Raw genomic sequence first — 18,279 nt, 5'->3', positions numbered from 1 at the left:
CTCAATCAGCCATTCAGTCTATCACTCTTCAGAAGAATTCTCTTTCACACAAGTGAACGCAAACAAATTTTATTCAACCGTTTTGGGTCCCCCCCCCCCCTCCCCCCCCCATACGCCATACCACACACCCACTCTTAGGAAACTTGGCAAAGCGATGACATGGACGTACCTTCTCCCTTCAACTACATTTGAGCAACAGCAACAATTCAAAGGGACATTAAGTTATTCAGAGTTGAAAGCACGACCTTAATTTGTTTCCTCTTGGTATCTTTCAAACAAGAAATCAATCACAGTAATGGTTTATTGGCTTTGAATTTATATCATTCCTCCCCAGAGGTCGACCTGGGGTCACTGCCTTTTGAAGTGTGTGGATGACAATAGTTGGAGGGCACTGGTGGTAGGGGGTGAACACTTTGCACCCCTTTCATTGGTGTCTGGCTCTAGGGGTACAGTCAGTCAGCTAAACTTGGTATCACCTCTGGATGGCAACTGAAGCCTTTTCATCCAAGAATATTACAAAAACCTGAGTTTAGAAATAAGAGACAACTTTATTTTGATTGGCAAGTCCTTGAATTCTTCACTGGTATAGTCCTGTGTGTATATATCATATAAAATATGAGGATGGACTGGTCAAACACTAGAAGTGGCTAGGTGGACACTAGCCAACTGATTGTCCACTCTGATGAGACAGAGTCAATATTTACTAACAAACAGCGGGAACAGGAAAGATAGGCAGAGTAATCTGACAGGCCTTGTGGAATAGCAAACACAATTAAATCACAAAGCCTACACATGCCATTTCACATATCACAGACTCACAAACATACACACAATCAAACCACAGAGGTATACAAGTTCGCATTCTTAAATGAACACACATACAGTATATAAACTCATACAGACACACATACATTTCAAAGCCTGTATCCACCGTTACACATTATACAGACTTACACACGAACAAACATTCATACCATTGCAACTGATTGACAAATTGCCCTACATCGACGTAAATAAGCACTGAAAATAGCCATGATAAAAAATCATGGGCGTACATACTCGAGCAGGATTCGAACCTACGACCTCCTGATCACCGAACAGGCCTCATCTCCACTAGACCACCGAGCTTTCGCCCGACAGCAAGTGTTGGTTCTAATCCTTATAGCATGCAGCGGGTACTGCTTTGTTATTCAAATTTATGAAAATTCTTCCGTCGAGATGTTTTCATTGCAACTGATTGACAAATTGTCGTAGGTCGTAGGTTCGAATCCTGCTCGAGTATGTACGCCCATGATTTTTTATCATGGCTACTACTAAAACACTGATCAATTCAGTGCTTATTTACGTCGATGTAGGGCAATTTGTCAATCAGTTGCAATGGTATGAATGTTTGTTCGTGTGTGAGTCTGTATAATGTGTAACGGTGGATACAGGCTTTGAAATGTATGTGTACATGTACAATGTTAGTATCAAGTCATCCAATGGCATACACCATCAAAGTCTCCTTCATACTACTGAGACCTGTGTGGGTAGGTGTTTGAAAATACTTTTTAATCATTCTAATTAGTTTCTACAAAAAATTGACTCATCATGAAGGTTATTAATTCCAAACTTTCAAAAGACTTCCCCTTGGAGGCTCTCAGCAATGCTATATCAAATTTATCAGTCAATATTCATGGAACATCGCATCTTTCTTTTAACACTAACTTCAGGAAAATCCTGCATTTGCACTTTCTTCATGCTAAGATGTGAAATCATAAGTTATGACATTTTTGAGACATATATTTGCCTATGATAAAGTCCTATCTCTTACAGTGCAATTATAAAAACTTATCTGGAATGCTTCATCAAGTCAACTTTTTTCAATTTCAATACCAAATCTTTGTTTGTTTGTTTGTTTGTTTGTTTGTTTTTTTGCAGAAGGAAAATATGTCAGGAACTGTGCAAAGATTACAGGAACAACTGACTGACATCTATTCAAGACACAATGATATAAATAAGCTGCTCTATTAGACAAAACAAGCAGGGAAAAAATTACCTGAAATTATGAAAACAATAAGGGAAGATAGAATGTATTTTTGGTCAGTTATAAGAAGCCGTCTCCACGAGCTTCCACAACGTCAGCCCTTGAGCTAAGGCTGGATGTAAGGTAGTCTCGGTCTGAAGATTCTAACTTCACTGTGAGGGGATAATACCAGCTATGATACTGAAGGTCATAGGCTATGAGGTTTATCATTAAAATTTCTGCTAGTGAGTAAATTAAATATGCATCCCTTCATCACATAAGATGTGTTGCCGTAATTAGCTCTCACTCTGTCCTTTACATCATAGTACTTTTCATGCAATGTGCCAAATAGGAAAAGGAAAAAAAAAAAACAACCAACAGCCACACCCTAAAGTCCCTTCATTCTTGTATACTGCAGTCAAGCTTTCTTGATACCAGGCTACTTCAAACAATGAATTAAAACTTCAGTCATCAGTTAACAATATTCTACCAGTAAGGACTCCAATTCACTCTAAATTGCCCAAGGCCAAGCTATGAGCTGCTATTAACTAAATGCCAGCATCATCCCCTAGAATGACAGCTATGTCGCCATGGTTACTTCCACATGCTCTGGCCTCTTCTGAATAGCAGAAATAGTCAGAGATCTGTTACAAGAGAAGAGATATAGATACTTACAGCACATGTATGGCTTAGGCTACTACTACCATTAGAATTCTTGTACTAATATTATTTCTAAAAATATCTACTTCTACAACTACTACTGATACTGTTGATGCTACTACTACTATCACTATTCTGCTTCTACTACTACTACTACTACTACTACTACTACTACTACTACTACTACTACTTCTACTTCTACTACTACTACTACTACTACTACTACTACTACTACTTCTACTTCTACTACTACTACTACTACTACTACTACTACTATTATTACAAGGAATTATGACAATAATGGTAATGCACTGCAATATAGGAAGATAGAAATTATATGTTATGAGGTGCTCATTGTGACTGTAGTCAGTCAATGCAACAAGCACTGTGAGGCACCAAAGTATAGGCAGCTATGGCACTGAGTTATCCGTTCCTGTGTGTGTAGTAGATACTGACATGGGAGAGAGAGAGATAGAGAATATACATCAAGACCGACCCCTAAGGTACACTGTAACCCAGTGTGCACACGTGGGAGGATGTTTACCATGCAAACAGTAGATTTTTTAGTCTCTTTTTCACAGCTCTTTGCGAGAGTGCAAATTCTGTACACACATAGAGCTAATTCACAGGGGCTAAACCAAGGATCATTTCTGGCTTTGTTTTGTGTGTGTATGATATATGAAATATAATTTTATCTTCTTTCTTTTTTTGTTGGGGGGGGGGGTACATACATGTTCGCAGTGGTCCTCTGCTCATGGGGGAGATTTTCTTTATAATTTAATTTGAGAATATCATGTAAATCTTCCATCATTTAAATTACAGAAAAAAAAAACTAACACAAATTCTGTACATGCATGGCAAATTGGTAATGGTATAAGATATTCTGAATTAACTGATCTCATTTACATGAAAATGGAACCTGGATATCTATCATACTGATTTCTATTATCTATCATTTCTGATGGTATCACGTGTGGTCTAGGGTAACATCAATCCCACTGCAATCCAGTTTTTTTTCTGTATATGAGGCTTAATAAATATGCCACAGCCATTCTTCACACATCCTCATTAATATCTGCACTTCACCAACAGTCAGGGCTGGTCATCATCTCGTATGCTAGCACTGAGAAATCAAAACGTTTCTAGCTTGGCATCATCGCATCCTAGCTTCCATGAGATCAACCTGCATCGCGTTTGATGCTGAGGCGGCGAGCCTACTTCACTGCTCTAACATTTATGTCATGCCCATTTGGCAACAGCTCAGGCGATTGTCATAAAATAAATATTATTATCAATTTCATGGATACTCCCCTTCATCTCCCACTATAAAAGTCTCTGGCTAAAGCCCACTCCATCCTTGTACCATGTAAGCTATCTACACTTCGCCTACTCCTGTACAGCTGCTCTGCTCTCTCCTCTCTTTCTATCTGATCTCTATCTACCCTATAGCCTCACTATCTGCGGTCATACCATACATTCCAGTGGCTAGCAAGGTATCAAACGGTTTACCTTCATCGCCGTGTTATATCCGCCTACGTACAGATACATGATGTATGGTTTCATAAATTATGCACGCAGCACTTCATACGGTTCATTACATCCCAGAGGAAGCATCGTTAGCCTTCTTATCTATACTGAGCATCAATTCCAGTACACAGCCATTATGGTGTCGATTTTCTGATGAAATGACACTAAAATAGCTTTATTACAAATATTGAGGCTTGGCCTCTAATTGCCTTGTAGCAATTATGACAACAAACTTGATTTCTACCGCTGCAACCATCAAGAAAGCTTTCACAAATCTTTCTCATTTCCATCACCCTTTGTCATCGTCTTGATCGAAAGTGCACATTTAATATCAAACAATAAGAAAAGTGACACACTTGTAATATCTTACAAAATTTGATATCAATATTACAGGAAATGAACCCTGAAGGTAGCAAGAAATTACATCTTACCATTCCCTAATGATTCAATTACTGGTAAATGTGCTCAAATTGGCAACTGAAGAGATCCCCCGACACTAATGATGATACGGAACAACCAGACAAAGGAATCACATCCATTCTTTGTTCACTCTGTAAAAGTTCCCTGCATGGTTCCTTGACATAAAGCATCAGTTTGAGGGAAGAGGACACCACACAGTAATGACATCAGATAGCCACAGGGAGCCATTTCTCGCTACTCTTCACTTCTCATCTCTCAACACAGCCCTGCACATATTGGAACAGATTGGCCAATGACACTCAGTCCCACATATACAATTTGGCGTGACTGTTATGAGGCACCCTGCTTTCACAACTGAGAGCCCTGCTTGAAAAGGGATACTTGTATCTTATCTGGTCCAGTAAACAGAGCCATAATTGTTCATTGTCTCCTAAAATTACAGTCATCATACCATAATAGTTTCACACCTTCGCAATCAAGCTTTCCCCCCACCCACCCCCATAAAAAGGAGACTTCTGTTCAGTACTGTGACCAACCAATAATATGTTGGTGACAATGATTGTAAGTGTAGCCATCTGTCTAGGCAATACGCACAAGGGAAAAAAGAAATCTAAGACTGTCATGAAGGTCTCACCCTTTGATCTAATTACATCCAAATTATTCCCTGAAAAGCTCATTCTGTCTGACGGATGACTACTCTGAATCCCTGCTGTGACTATTGATACCTTTGTTACAGGAATAGATACTGTTGTTAACAGTAATTTTTACTTATCTTTTCTTAAAGACTACATCTGTCAAAATGGTATTATAGTGTAACATGTTATTGCTCTTTGAAAGCAAGCACAGATAAAGTATAGCATACATCTCTGCACAGCCTACACCTTCTTACCAACAGCCTAATGATCAAAAGTTTTCACTTTTCTGCAACTTAAAGCCTTTTATTTATGCCTCTTCTTTGTCAACACAAATGAGGAAAGGATACGAACAGAACAACCTTGAACAAATTGAATGAAAGAAAGAGGGAAAAGCTTGAATTACAAGTACTCCCTACAGATATGGCTTGGATTGTATGAATGTTTCTCTCTCATAAAAAGTCAAAACTTCTTTTCCCTAAAGTCTCTAGGCCAGGTCTCATTGAATTTCTGCGAATTTAGGTTGCCTATGTTTCAGATTTCAGACAAAAAGCGCAGCGGCACGGCCGGAATCCGACACTGTTCATCACATTCGGCTGTTTGCTCACCGCGAGCTGAGCAATCTTGAATCCACCCTGCCTCCTTAGCATTCCATGACAACAGTGCCAAAGACAGTCACACAATACAATCGCCGCCCCTGGTCATCCATCCATCCAACAACGCTGGGCTGAAATGACGCAAAAGATGCGCATCCTGCTCGAACCCAGCGCACGTAATCAAAAGATTCAAGGACTCTCGAATACTACGTGTGTAGACTCGTGCAATAACATCCAATATCAAGTGTGGGTTCTTCTACATTTCCTATAAATGCTGAGTGAGCATGTGTATGCCTGCACGTGAAATTCTGAGCTCAGTGGTATGGGATACCACACACAGTAAAGACTCAATGTGATGCCAAATCATGAAAAAATATCTCACGCTTCTCCTCTGAGATTTTTTTTTTCTCGTAACTCTGAGAGCCATGCCAAATATTTGTGAAATTATCAAGTAGGTACAATACTGCATACACCATGTAGTTTTTCCTTGAAGTCAGTAAAGAATGCGTCTCTGCTACTGTACCTGCAGCTTCTTTGCTCAGGAATGTATTCATATATCTCCCCATTTGAGGATCATGGGGTAGCCCCTATCAGTGTCAACATGTAGATGAAGTCATTGGAGTCTCACCTTACAGTGAGTACACATCTAAGGCATGCAACTATTGGAGGCCCATAGGCAGTTGTCTGGGATGCCGTAAGGTTCCCCGATATCTTGTTTCTCTCGAGTCCCCCAAGTTAAACATCCCAAGGATCTCTACACAGCTCCATTGATGCTGAGCTGCGACCTATGACCTTTGAGGTGCACTGGTGCATCTTGTACCACAGACTGAGGAGAGGCATATCTTATGCCATCATTGTAAATGCATGGCTAGCGTCCCATGTATGCCAGTGTTAAATCATCCAATCATATGGAAGCGTGGAACCCTGTCTGAAGGCTACAGGCTCACTCTTTCCCTGCCTGGAGTTCTGGGTAGATTAACATGTAGCATGACGTTAATGATGCATGCTTTATCAGTAATGTGAAATTCTTGCTAGGACTAAAATTACAGCACCATCATCTACTCCCTATTGCAATAGGCAAGCCTTGTTAGCACTAAAATGCCAAAGAAACATAACCTACAGCCTAATGAATTCCCAGAAGATAGCTCCTAGAAGGCAAAGAAAGGCAGTGGATTAAGGAACACACAGCTGTTTAGACACGAGAACAATCTAAGTATAAGAAATGCACTGATGCAACAGCAGCATGTACAGCTATTCCATGCTGTCAAATTTTATTCTGGATGTGATATGTTAGCCATAGTTTGGTATTGGTATCACAGATTAGACAAAAAAACAGGAATGGAATCATCTACTTCTGATATGAACACAGCAGCCATACACAACCCATATCTCAGGAATGACAAGGTGTGGTGAGAAACTGTACAGAAAGGTACATTTTAATTGTCTCATACTTTACTGGAGATCTCACATGTAGAATTCCTTGAGTAGTTGTAGGTGTGCAGTGTAAACCGCTCCAATTATTACAGACAGGTTTAAGTTCAACACTGGACCCCATTAAGAGGTACAGAGTTATCATGTATGGCTTGGCATAAGAGGAGACCCAGTCAGCCAGCTATTTTTACCACGGCAAGGGCTTTAGATTACAGCTAAATGAGAATGAGTTGAGGACTCCCGAGAGGTCAGCTGTGGGACAGGTTGAGAGCGTGTTGTCATGACGAATCCAATGATCTCTGCTGGATCCACACGGGATCGGTACGTCAATGTACAAACAATATTGAAAAGCACGAGTGCAGTAGATATAAATCGATGGCGGTAGAGGGACGGCAGTGCACTTGTACTGCATGTAATTAGCAATTCAAACACGATGATGAAATGATAATAACCAAGCAATCAGCCTTTCGCTTGGTGAGGACTAATAATGGGAAATGCATTACGCCTACTTCAAACCAGTGATACATAGCTAATAGGTTCTTTCAACATGACTTCAGCCTACATGCATTTTGATCGTACTAATACATCATGTTATCTATGGAAGAAAGGAAGAATATCTTGTGACACGACAATGAATGCATTTAAAACTATGATCAAACCTATGTCTTTCTTTCATCCTGTAATCTATCACTTTGATAATCCATCCATATTTTTTTTTTTTCTGAAAGCTACCAAGCATATCAAACTCTCTATTTTGGAAAATACTCTGGGAAAAAATACTGAACTGCACAGAAACCATGGTAACAAACCCTTTCTAAGCTTTACTAATGAGGTATCTATGCATGGGTATCCCAAACATACTATATTCTGATGAGTAAAATGTTTGCTTGATTACGCCTCAAGAGAGGTATTATGTAACATGATTAATGTCATTTTAAAGTGTACTCAATCACTTGTTAACAACAATGCAAGCTACACCTGAGTGCCGAGACAACCCAAATCACCTCTCATAAGACGATGTTTTATGTAGGAAAAAAGGTATGTGTGGGTGGGGGTGGCTAGTGGGTCATGCTCTTTTTTCAAGCTATGTGCCAAACTGTCGGGACAGCTCAGCACAGAAATCACTTTAAGATGTCCGGTTTTAGGATTCTCTCGGACATTCCATTAGTGGAGGACCACATCCCGCATCCATCATCCTCATCTTTCATTTACCACACCCATTTTTCCTCTTCATCCGAATCGCTCACAGAAGAGCTCTATCTTTCTCAGCTATGGGGAGACTCCATCTTTCTAACTATTGCTGTCCACTCCTATTTGGTCGAGTCATGTGACATGCACAACATCATTTTGTTTTGTTCATGATTTTAAAACAGCTTGCATAAAAATGATTGATGCCCCTGAGTAAATTCATTTCAGCGTCTCATGTACCAACTCTCTTTCCATCTGACAAATAATGTCTTTCTCAAACTAAGGAATAGCTCTGATCCACTAGAAATATTTGATTGATACCCCCCCCCCAAAAAAAAAAAAAAAAATTTTGCAAACAGGACTCAAAAACACATTTTTAAAAGTCGCCATTCTCAATTCAGTTAATTAGAATCAAGCAACATTGAATTCTGTGCATCGTCATTAAATTATTAATGTCTGTTCACCAAGCATTCTGTACACCAGAGAGTGAGTACATAAGTCATTAGATTGAAACATAACTAAGCTTGTTAGTGAGAAAACTTCTGACGAAGACAAACTACTCTCTTTACCAACCACATCAAACATACCGCCATGACTTGTCTTGTTCAAAAAACAAAGACAAATCCAGTAGTGAGGCCAATGATCTCGGCAGTGATACAATAAACATGTTGGATTCTACTGCAGCGTCCACACAAGGTTGAATGCATCTTGGGACTGTCCACTCTGGTCACTCACAAGATTAATGAGAGCATCTGTGATTTCGCGAAGATCTACCCCTACAAATGAGGATCACGAAATCTGCCTTTATGGAGCAGCACTTCCTTCTTGCAATACAGCATCTGCTGAAACATTTAAATTCATCTATTTATGTCACATAGCATACCATGTACGTGTATTCTATTGAGAGGTGAAAGAAGTTATTTGCAGACTATCCTGTCTTGCTTTCTTTTTGTTTTGTTCTTTTATTTCTTTTTTTCTTTTTTTCTTTTTTTGGGGGGTGGGGGGGGGGGGGCTGAGTGAATGTGTGCGCATGTGTGAAGTTCACACAGGAACCATACACATCTCTCTTTATCGCTTGGGAGACGGGGAGGGATTAGAGGAACAAAATATTGGGAACATAATGCTAACAAGATCGACAAAATGAATACCTCATTGTAAATGCAAATATTCCTACAATAGACAAATGGCTGTCAGGATTTGTGGTTTCATGCCACTATAAGAAATCTCTCAGTCCTAAATCTAAATACACCCCCTCATTTCAAACTGCCACTTAACTCCACCCCCATCACATGACTTGGTGTCTTTGTCCCTAGATCTCTGCCTCTTTCTCTACCTAACCACCAATCTCCCCCATCCATTATCCCCCTACCACTTATCTATTACCCTCCTCATCCATCTCCACTCCGCATCTTCACTATCCATCTTTCCTCATCCCAAACTATCGCACCGTGTCCCTCCTTCCATTCTCTTGGTCTGTACTAGCTAGACAGGCAGACACAATAGACATACCGCAACTAATGTCAACCAATTATCTGTATCACATACAGAGCACGCATATAGCTTAATGCAAGGTAACACTCGGGGACTGTAAAAGCAATCAGCAAGGGTATGTACAAATAAAGTTTACGAGTTATTACAACTGATTTAAGGTTATAACAACTGATTTAAGGCCATACATGTGTAACTGTGTATACATGTGTAAGATGTGAGTGTGTATGTATGTGTGTGTGTGTGGGTGTCTGTGCATGTGTACATGTGCATGTGTTTGCATATGTGTGAGCTGTTTTTGCGTGTTGATCTTTACGTCTCGCTTCAATTCATTACAAAGCTTAGTCTTTACTTACGGGTCCAACATGGTTTGTAGTCCATGCAAGCAAAGAGCATGATGCTACACGTATGTGAATGCAACCATAACTTTCTGTATGCAAGTTTGATTTAACGATATATGTTCCCTACCACCCCAAATCTGATGAAGACATTATTGTATCTAATTGTATCATGACTTGTTTTAAGTGGCCTCTAAAGAAGCAGTGAATACTTGCTTCAAAATAAGCAGAGCAGAGCAAAGGTCAGACGAGACTAGACTGAGACAATTCTCAGATGAAGGTTGGTTTTTTTCTTCCTGGTTGAGCGACAGTCCAGGCTATGTCTCCAACAAATGATCAGCAATTAGTGTAGATGAGCACCGATCGTACACACACAAGCACTGTGCATCAAATGTCAAGTTAATGAGCTATGACTTTGGAGAGGGCCACTGTGGTTACCACCAGCTGTATGGTGGCTGAGAAGGAATAACGAGCATGGAAGCTTGCCTAATGCTGCCGGACTGTAGGTAGATGCGTGTGTGGTGTGTAGACTCATTTATTGAATAACTAATTGTTTTATCAAACATTCAATGTATGCTAACTAATGCCCCCTCATGGCAAGCATTTCATAACATTGGAAACTATGAAGTTATATGCGCCTTATGAAAAAGTGCAATATGACACAAAAAAGAACAACTGATTAAGCAGGATATAAAAATCTCAGCTTTATCTTGCTAGACACCAATTCTCTTTGAGGCTGTTAGACTTCTTTATAATCTGAATCTCCTAAAAGCAAACTTGAATCTGCTTCACTATTAATATTTGCTCTCTATGATACTATATTCGGTCAGATAGAGTCACCTCTACTACCAAATAGATGAAAACTTTGCCATTTGTGGGCGAGGTGAAGACTGAATCATAATATCAGCTGAGAGAAGAGATATTCATAATACATCAGCTTACATTAGAAGAAATCTCGTTTACCACAGATGTCCTTCGAAATATTTTCATGCGATCACTCACTGCCTGACCAAACGTACACAAAGTCCCTCCAGCAAGGGTTTCCTGTTTCACCTTGTTTGGATGTTTCCTGCTAGATATCATTAGTTTAGATGTATCACATTCTTCCATCTCATCACTTCGCATTCAATGTATATCACATACTCTGAAGAATATGCATTCAATGTACATCACATACTCTGAAGAATACGCATTTCAATGCTTGTTATATCAACATTTAGATCTTCAGTTGAAAATAACATCATCCAAGATAATTCTCAAGATCTTTCTAAATTAAGCACAGTTTCAATATTGTTATGCATACATCAAATGTGCTAACTAAAGTGTTAAAATTATGTATTATCCTAGACTTGCACCATACTAGTCCATATTCCGTATGAAACACCTAGATTTACAGGCAAACAATTTTGGTGATTAGTTGGGTCACAATCATACCGCAAAATCTGCTGAGGAACACCACGTTGAATATGAAAAGATCAGAGTTTACACCAGATGACACTAACTAGAACACACATGTATGCTATCACATCCATTCTCACATACTGTATATACACAACTATTTGTGAGAGACAACATGTTCTAGAGTATCACCATTGTATAGAATTTGAAACTTACCTGTGTTGTTGGTCATTCTTGGAATTGAGTGGTGACTTCTCTTATAATAATAATATTTCTGTAACAATCAAGAGACCAAAACCAGATATTTTCCACGGATCAAGACAGAGACTATATTCCCCGAGACAGCAATCAGAATGGTTCCAGTCACCATTTGGAATGCACAAAACGTGGTGGTAGAGCACACATATCACCATATATGACAGCACAGTACAGCAATTAAATTCACTCCCCAAGTCCACTGACAAAGATCGCAGCTGTGAAATCTATGGGAGTGATTTATTCACACAATTTTTTTCCTGCAAACCACAAATCGATGCGTCTCTTTGACGGAGAGAACGAAAACTAGAGAGGAACCTGCAGTCCTTCAGAGGGAATTGACACAGATGGGCAGTCAGAGATTGTGAGAGAGAGAGAAGTATATATATATGAATATATCTACTAGTATCTGTCTGTTACCACTGTCTGGACAGCACAATATACACAGATCAGATTTGTTTTTTTGTTCATTTCCTGCTTTGTTCTGCAGTTTGCCTGCATTTCTCCGCCCCTGCAGTACCTTGGCAATCAGTCATATCTTTCAATTTTTCTTCTCTCACGCATGCAGTCAGGCATGCTATGACCTCTAGCATGCCTTTAATCCATTCAGTATGTAGAAAACACACCCTTTATTACTTAGATCTTCTTTCAACTAGTGATTATCAACAATTACAAAGTTGGACCAGTTTTCATCTTATTTTTCAGTCGCATGCATTCACTGATTTAACTTCCAATAAACAATTTTTTCCCTCAGATAATAAAAAAATGCCTTTATCCTAACTCTCTTCCTCCTGAATGGTCAAGACCCTAGACCTGTACTATCTAAGTCCCTGTAAAACTAGACGCTTTTGCGTGCATAACATTTTCGTGAAGAGCCAAGATTCCCAAAAGTAAAATGCATTCAAAAGTTCTTGCAAAATGCATTGAAATGCCAATGGCAATTCAGGAAAATTTCATGCCACCAATATTTCTAGTTTTACAGCATTTATTATAAACAATGGTCATCTCATGCAATCATGTAGAATTAAAGGATACTACATCACATGTCTAATACACAACCAGAATCTTCAGGTAGACAAGCATGTAAAATGCACACGCATGTTCGATATACATGTACCTGTAACATGAGTAAAAATGCTGAATTGATGCTACCACAAACTACAACTCTGTCCAAATGCATTTAGTGGGATATAAGACTTCCAGTTTATAACTGCACGGTGGCATCTATGGTATACATCTTGAGAAAATTTGTATACACAGCCTATTGTACAATGCCAAAGAAGTGAATCGCCTTCAAAAATTTTGACTTGTCTGTTGACACTATCAGATCTGCCTTTCACAAGGTGTATAGCCACACAGTCTGCTTAGTTTACTCTCTGTCTCCAAGTCTCAATAGGAGAGTCAACACTAACCTGTGCAGTCGTTCATCTATGGTAGAAGTCTAACCTACCTCCAAGGTTTTTGAAAGAATTATTATTTTTTTCTTCTGTTACATGTTGTGTGTGTGTGTTTGCTCACTTTGGCATCAAACTTTAGAAGTTCAAATACCTATGAAGTGTGTTCAAAGTTACTTGGATAAGTATGTTTTCATACTGACAAAAAAGAAAAGGAAAACGGTTGGGAACCACATGGTACAAGAAATGTATTCAGGAAGTAGATTCTGCAGAGAGTGTTACCTAACCTGTTCCATACAGAATTGTGAAATCCCCATAAACTAAATGCACAGGCCACCAGGTTCCCGTATGGAATGGGTTAAATCATTTTTATATATATCTTTCTAGACGGACTGCATACCCAGAATTTTTAGGTTTAGGATGTAATACACACATATTTATTCACAAAGACAAACATAATGAAGCATTTACACAAGCCTAAAAACTAGGTATTGGATACAGAGTAACAACTCTTTTCCCAATTTGTAAATGTCACAAGTAATGTCATAATGTCTGGATACTAAGACAACAAGCCAACAAACGTCTCCATTTTAGGTCACAGATCGACCAAATCATCCGAGATGAAGCTGGAGTCAGTATCAAGTAGGAAAGTGTATTGTTGGATGGACTCAATACACAAATGTAATATATGTGGGTTTTGCTATCCCTGTTCATCAATTACATGTATCTCATGATCATTGTCTGTATCTTGGCTAAGAACCAAATACAACACACAGGTAAGGGAAGTCATGGCTCCTAAACTCATCCTGAAAATATAACTCATTATGATGGATTTTGACAACTCTAGACTATTTGTCAGATTCACATTTCCTCTTTTTTCATTTCCTCTTTTTTTCATGTCTATTCCCCTACAAAGGTTTTGCATTGCAAACCACCAAGCACACACAAACTGTAATACATGACAATAATACATGAACAATTCACATCCTACAGCCGCAATATCTATCATACCCCATGAATCATTGGTGCGTAAAAAGCCATCTATAAAAAGGCTTTACTTTAGCATGGAGAACAATCATCTAGTTATATATGTATGCGGGATGGTAGTGGATACATACAACATGCACCATATACATCCCTCTTTTTCATAATGTCTAAATCAGGACAATCATGTTTGGACTACTAGCTGGTTTGTGAGACACAAAGTAGGTACAGCTGCAAACTAATGTTTGCTCTGATGGGGACAGCAAATCTAAGCAAGCTGAGAAGATTACCTCTCAGTAAATGACTGCGATCTGTGGCGCATTAGGTGACTGGGTGATCAGAGAGAGAGAGACACACAGTCAAGATACTGATTCGTGATTTCTGTACGGTGATCATGGGGTACCTATATCCCCCTACTGTTCAAACATAAATGAATATTGCCCAGTCACTATTATGGTATACTGCACAGAGCATTACAGTCACTATTACGGCATACTGCGCTGAGCATTCCAGTCATGGAGAGGAGTCGAAGATGTGGAAACCAAAGATAGCCTCAAAAGGTGCCTTCAGATTTATGGTGAAATACCATGAACAAAATTCACCTTGTCCCAGTGTGATTTTCACATGTAAACACACACTAATTCTTTGAATTATCAAGCTCTGTCTATATATAAGTCAAAAGTAAGAAACTGAAACAACAAACATGATTTCTACGATCCATTATCACAACACAAACTATAATGTTTGATGGACAATTGTACAAGGACTTGGATGCTGATGTTGGTGCAAAGCCAACAGCAATATGACACCACCAAGATATAAAAGTGTCATTAAATGTTTTTGCTGACTTGGAAACATGCTTACATAGATAACAATTTTTCATACGGGAATAGAAGCTGTGAATACATTGGAATGAAAACACTGTGCAAAATTCCAGAAGAAATTATGATGTTTTAGTACAGTAAAAACATCAATGCAATTTGTGTGGAAAGTCAAATGTAAAAGTATGTCGTCCAAACCCTTTAAAAAAGGAAAAAGAAGAAGAACATTTTGAATGTTACAATCACGTCATTGTTGCCTTTCATCACGATTGCCTTGGTGATTGCTATGTCTAGTCAATGAAGAGAGATGAACCATAGGTGTTATGTCATTCATGATTTCTGTTTGAAAGAATGCTTAGCAGTCTAATTCCTCTTATCAAATGGGTACGATGGCTAGCAATCACACCATCACTCAACAGGACACAGAGATGTCATGAGATGTTCTCAAGTTGCGAATGCATCCTTAATCACATTCATCTTGGCTAAGAGGGTCTGTCATGACTTTGAGGTGTCATTTGACAGTGATGTGGTGTAATTGGGATGTTGGAGAAGAGTGAGGGGTTGTCCTCACCGTAAAGGAAACATACCACTCATCTCGTATCCGGTATACTGAGCCTTCAACAAACAACTAACCTGGAGTATTAAGTGGCTACGAACAAATAGCAATTTGCTAAATGGTAGGTCTGACATGGCTTCTCCGCAATTGTGCATTAAAAATGCTGAAGAATTTTCGTAACTGTTGTTGGTCTGTAGCTTTGGTGGGGGGGGGGGGGGGGGGGGGAGGGCAAAAGGAGAATGAAATCCTATCTGCACTTTCCTAGAGTAGGTAGCAAACTTATGCAAACAAGCTGCTCAAGAAATACGGCAAGATTGCTAGGGACCATGAGGGTCTGGTTCGCAGTGTACTCAATGTTTTGTTGAGGTCAATAAAACTCAGTAATCTTCCTAAAACTCATATCAGGACTAACTCTACAGCCCCCCCCCCCCCCAAAAAAAAAAGAAGAATAAATAAATAAATTGATACACACACAAACATTAAGAAAAAATCCCCCAAAATATACAGTACTTTCATTTAAAGATGGAAAAAAACTGATGCATAGGAAGTATGCTGAATTAGATTTAAGACAAATCAAATCTTTTCATTTAAAATACTTATTTTCTTCATTTTGAGGAAGGATAGAATATATATAAATACACAAACTGGCAGCCCTGCCATAGACATGAAAAAAAAAAAATGTACTTCCCAAATTTTGCTTCTGCTCAGGTTTCTGGTTATTCAGAAATCAATAATGAAGACAGAATTCTATCATGTTCACACATTCTATCTTGGTGCCAGATGAACATGAAACTTACCTCGGCGGAATGACGCAACGCCTTTCTCAAGACAACCCTAAAACTAATGATCCCACTGAGATTGGCCTGCCCACGATCCAATATCTGTCGGTTGGGACGGGACGTTGACAAGCTCAAAATTGGCAAGCTTAACGAGACTTTGATGCCCAGAATATTGCGCTCTCACTCCAAAGTACCGTAATAACAAAGGCAAGGCGACTGAACGTTATCTCCAGTAAAGCAGGTAAGTGGAGTGAATAACTACTCTGCAGCAATCTCCCCAGAGTGTTTTGCAGATAAAAAAAAAAGCTTCAAACCATCACGTTTCAGCAAGGCAAAGTCAGTACATTCCCAGATGGTCCTGCCGTAGTGGTGTCATGCAATTATTTTGACACGATCAGAAGCGGTGGGGTGGGTTGGGGGGGGGTGGAGAGAGAGAGTGAACGTGTGGTAGATATATATCCAGAATGCTCCCTCACATCACAATCTACCCTTGGGATGTAGGCATGCGTGCACAGACACACACATATATATTCGCCGTGATATGGTCACAACTGATATCCTCACTCTTTGAGCAAGATGTATCTTGACGCTGGCTTCCCAATCTAACTGGGACAGACTGAAGAGCATCAAACTGGTATGGGGCTCTGGGATATTGCTACCTTACTGTCCACCACCGCAGTGATGCACTCAACATTGGTATCTCACTGCTCACACGAGGGCAGTGCAATGCTCCAGCTGGCTACACAGGAGAGAGACAGAGAGAGAGGGAGAGAGACAGAGAGAGAGAGGGAGAGAGATCTCCCAGCGCCTCAGTAATCCAGAGCACTGTGTGGCTACTCACCGTTGAACACCACGTGATAATGCACTCAGCTATGCGAGACTATAGGATGAACCGAACCAAACCCAACTACCAATGGTCACAGTTACGTTGTCTGCGACACAGAAAACCATTCACACAAAGACAGACACATACACACACACACACACACACACACACACAGGTATACACACAAAGATGAAAAATCTATTTTCCTTTCTTGTACACAGAGGGGAGAAAAAACTTTTGTAAACACACCATGTGTACACAACAAACACTGCAGTCAAAACACAAGAACATATTGGCTCTTCAATCATGTATGGAGATTTTTTACTTTGCCTTTCTCTTTCTATTCTTTTTTCTCTTTCAAGTAAACTACTGTCTTCCTTTCTAATGAAAAAAAAAATCAACTCTCAGGCATAAACTCAGCAAGCACAACAGCTTAAAATAAATTACTGTACCATGAAATTTAATCTTCTAACTCTACACTGAAACCAGCCAGTGCATGTGTTTGTGCACTCCTTTTGTTGGAATTCACGGATATAATATGCTTAGAGAAGTAATCTCTGAACAATACACTAATTAAAGTCAGAATCAATTCAAGTATCTTGTTTTTTGGGAAAACAATGATAACAACAATAACAACTCTAAAGCCCATGATAAAAACTGGTCAGTAAACTTCAAAGAAAAGAGGCATCCAGAGATGCTAACTTGGGCATACATGGTCTAAGTTGCAGTATGGTGCTTATTCTGTGTATCTGGGTGGAAAAGGGTCGAAACTTGTCATTGATTACCTAACTGACCCCCTTCCACCGTTCATCGCTTGCCCTCTTTTCACTGGTCTCCCAGTAATACCCTCCTAAACAAGGAGATAACCATTATTGATTTCTGGAAGAAGCCACATGGAGGCCATCTCTCTTGTACTACACTGGCTTTATTCTTTCAACATCTCTTATTCTGCTGTATAATGAACAAGGAGTACTTAGTCCT

The 18,279-nt window shown here is 39.4% G+C and overlaps 1 protein-coding gene across 3 annotated transcripts in view; it reads right to left on the bottom strand.

Annotated features, from left to right (window-relative positions):
- The window catches only part of LOC139717216 (neuronal cell adhesion molecule-like), a 113,275-nt gene that overhangs the window by 13,278 nt on the left and 81,718 nt on the right, over positions 1-18,279 (bottom strand). The gene's annotated exons all lie outside the window — the stretch shown is intronic.

The sequence above is a fragment of the Diadema antillarum genome, unplaced genomic scaffold (genome assembly GCF_040938485.1).
Source record: "Diadema antillarum isolate AM-2024a unplaced genomic scaffold, OU_Dant_1.0 scf00000072, whole genome shotgun sequence".
Lineage (NCBI taxonomy): Eukaryota > Metazoa > Echinodermata > Echinoidea > Diadematoida > Diadematidae > Diadema > Diadema antillarum.
Note: the sequence above shows the minus strand (reverse complement) of the source record. Positions and strands in the feature narration are given on the sequence as shown.